Source organism: Schistocerca gregaria, chromosome 3, assembly GCF_023897955.1.
Source record: "Schistocerca gregaria isolate iqSchGreg1 chromosome 3, iqSchGreg1.2, whole genome shotgun sequence".
Lineage (NCBI taxonomy): Eukaryota > Metazoa > Arthropoda > Insecta > Orthoptera > Acrididae > Schistocerca > Schistocerca gregaria.
In genome coordinates this window covers 690,609,509-690,612,985 of record NC_064922.1, presented here as the reverse complement: position 1 = coordinate 690,612,985, position 3,477 = coordinate 690,609,509, and the positions used below count along the sequence as shown (strand labels likewise).

General features: G+C 46.8%; 1 non-coding gene across 1 annotated transcript; it reads left to right on the top strand.

Annotated features, from left to right (window-relative positions):
* Positions 1-2,755: 2,755 nt before the first annotated feature.
* Trnat-ugu (transfer RNA threonine (anticodon UGU)) lies at positions 2,756-2,830 on the top strand. The gene has a single exon. It is a non-coding gene; the product is annotated as a tRNA-Thr (tRNA).
* The last annotated feature ends 647 nt before the right edge of the window (positions 2,831-3,477 follow it).

Genomic DNA, 3,477 nt, shown 5'->3' with positions numbered 1-3,477 from the left:
ACAAGCCATAACCCAGGAACTTGCCAAATATGTAGAACTGCTTTTGGAAATTAAGGGCTCACTTGATGCACACATTTACTAAAGCTCTTCATTCGAAGTACAGAGTTCTCAGTGTTCAAAAGTACAGTTCCATCTAAAGCATGAGTAACGCATGAACCGTAACTAGTCGTGTTGTCTTTTTGATCAGAGGACATAAACTGGACTGCTCTGCTGTATATAGGCCTCCGTGCGGTGGCGCTGTGGAGCTAGGACAGAGGGCGTGGTGTGGCTCCGCCACCGCCTCCCCTCCCTCGGTACAGACATCGCTAACTTCTGCGGTATCGATGCGAGTTGCCGTCTTTGGTACGGCGCCAGGATCTCTGGACAATACCACACAGGGCACTTACTATTCTAAAAAAAAAAAAAAAATTCATGGTGTTATCTAATTTATCTTAACCGGTTTTCTACTAAGGTGACAAGGAATGGCGCATCGGACAGCGTCTTTCGAATTCATCCCCAACCGGTTTAATTTATTCTTATCTCTGAATCTGCCAATGCTAACGCGAAGTTCAACGCTGAGGTGATCGACGTTCGTTCGTGACCTACACTTGACAGCACAGAAACTAGCCGGCGGAAATAGCAGCCAGAGTTAAAGTGCGGTACAGCACTGGCATGAATGAGATGCAGCATGCCATAGTTTTCTTTTTGCCTTAAAAATTGCAGGAAACTGGTCTTGTTAATATTCCATACCTCTTCCAAGAACGCACAAAATATTTTCTACAAATACAATATGCTGCTGTTCTCTACACACACAGTGTACGTTAACCGAATAGATATGTTGATATAAAGTGTCTCATGTTCGAATCCACGCAAACTTTTTCTCGCCATAAGAGACACTTTCTTCTCATTAAAAAACTTGTTTCTTAGGAAGTGCATCATTTTATTGTACAAAATACATTTCATTGTTCTTCGGCTACTCTCCCCACAGAAGATGTTGCGGAATTCTGGCTTTAAATCAATGAGAATCATGCGATCTGAAGTTTTCCCGGCGTATTTCCAATTTGAAAAGTTCTCGGGTATACGACGGGGTAGCGTCGTAATTTTTCCACAGTATTTCGGCAGACGTACACGCTACCATCTTCAGTTGGTTCCTGACGAATGATGTGCCGTTCCTCTCGGCGCCCTATAGACCTATATACTAGCCGTTACCCCCTCCACCGTTCCTCTTCTGGTGTCTTTGGTGCGGCCGGCGCGGCGGCTGCTGGAGGTGGTGGGAGAAGCGGCGCCTGGGTCTGAACTGGGGTCTTCAGTCTTCAACTTAGTCAGGCTTGGAACCCTGCACTCAACCTGGAGAGAAAGATGCGGTCCCAGAGACCGAGGACCGCCCCAGGCGGCGGCAGCAGGGAGACTGCAGACCCCAGTTCAGACCCAGGCGCCGCTTCTTCCACAACCTGCAGTAGCCGCGTGCCGGCCGCACCAAGACACCAGGAGAGGAACGGTGGAGGGGGGTAACGGCTAGTATATAGGTCTATAGGGCGCCGAGAGGAACAGCACATCATTCGTCAGGAACCACCTGAAGATGGTAGCGTGTACGTCTGCCGAAATACTGTGGAAAAATTACGACGCTACCCCGTCGGATAATCGAGAACTGTTCAAAATGAGAATCATTTCTGTTGGAGAATGATCCCACTGAAAAATCAAATTTGTTAGTACTATTTGACATAATACGTGAGAACTAATCACACAGTTTCATTGATATTACATGGTAGTTGGTTAATAGTCTGTTTCTGAGAATTATGTCTTCAAGTGCAAGACACCATTCGTTCTATAATAACCAAAGACAGAACTAGAGCAAGTTCATACTCCTGCGCCACATTTATTTCAGCTGAGTCACATGTGTCATGCGCCAGGCCTCGTCGTCAACAGGCTATTCGTGACTGCATCATTTCTCATAGGTCTTGGGACTTTGACGGCGCCAGTACACGTGACGTGGTATGCCCTTCCAGAGTGCACTGCGTGGCGACAGATTAAACGATACTGAGACACTAGAGAATTCAGTAGGCCTGTGTTACTGGACCTGGGAATGTAACAACACTTGTGCACGACAACAAACTTCTCAACACTTCACGGCAAAATTCTTTTTAAATCGGGTTTACTTGAAGCGTATCACTACGTTTCTGAGGTTGGTCGATAACGTTCGGCAACGGCTTTGGGAGGCTGAACTACTTATCAAACTTGTCAAGAAGAGGCTCCGTGATGATAATTGGTTTTACCGATCAGAGGTTCCCGACGATAATGCCAATTACGAGCGGCGGAAGTTGATATATTCTGACGGCGCAGTTGTCTTCAGCCAATGATGATCCAGTATGAGTAAGAGCGTAAACTATTTCCCACAGGACTAGTCCCTGTACATATTTCAGCGAAGGTGCAGGAGTGGTTTGCGTGATATGAAGAGGTTTCGTTTCTCGACTGTCTCTCTTCTGCGCCAGATGCAAACAATACTATATGAAGATGGTATCTGTAATTTCGGACATATCCGAAAGAACAGATACCATCTTCATATAGTTAAAGCTAACCGGCCTTTGACCTCGTCCTTCTGTGCGGATGCACACGTATTGCAAGAACTCTTACGGGACTCGGTAAGATTGTCTGCGGCGAGTAATGAGTGTAATGGGCAGGGCCACTACGAATGTAGTGTGTGGACATTAAGTTGGGAGTGTGGGTCTCACGGGGAGCGTGCAAAAGGATAAGTCCCTGCAGTCGCACTATCTTCTGTGCCCTCGGTGGCTCAGACGGATAGAGCGCCTGCCATGTAAGCAGGAGATCCCGGGTTCGACTTCCGGTCGGGGCACACAACTGTCCCCGTTGATGTATATCAACGCCTGTCGGCAGCGTATCATTGTAAACAATACTGTAAAGTATGGGCAAAGACGAAACGGATCATGAGGGAAAACTGGCCTGACCCCACACCCATGATGGCCTTTCAAACTCACGCTAGCTGCCTGGGAGGAAGTGGCAAAAACATGTGTCACACACATAGATACCCTTCCTCGCAGACTGCAGACGGTCGTTGAAGCATTTGATGGGATAGTAAGTGGTAAAGAGTACCATATGTTGTGTTCTTTTGATGACCGAAAATATCTTAATAAGAACCTTCAACTGTTAGTTATACTAATTCTGTGTTTTCTACTGACTAAACGAATTGGCGGAGCAATAAAAAAATTGAATACCTCAGATATAAAGCAAACCTTGACACCAGGCAGTCACATACCAGAACGCCGACTATGCCACTGAGATACATATACGAGGGCTGAACAACACTGATTTTGCCGGCCGTTGTGGCCGAGCGATTCTATGTGCTTCAGTCCGGAACCACGCTGCTGCTAGGATCGCAGGTTCGAATCCTACCTCGGGCATGGATGTGTGTGAGTCCTTAGGTTAGTTAGGTTTAAGTAGTTCTACGTTCAAGGGGACTGAAGACCTCAGATGTTAAGTCCC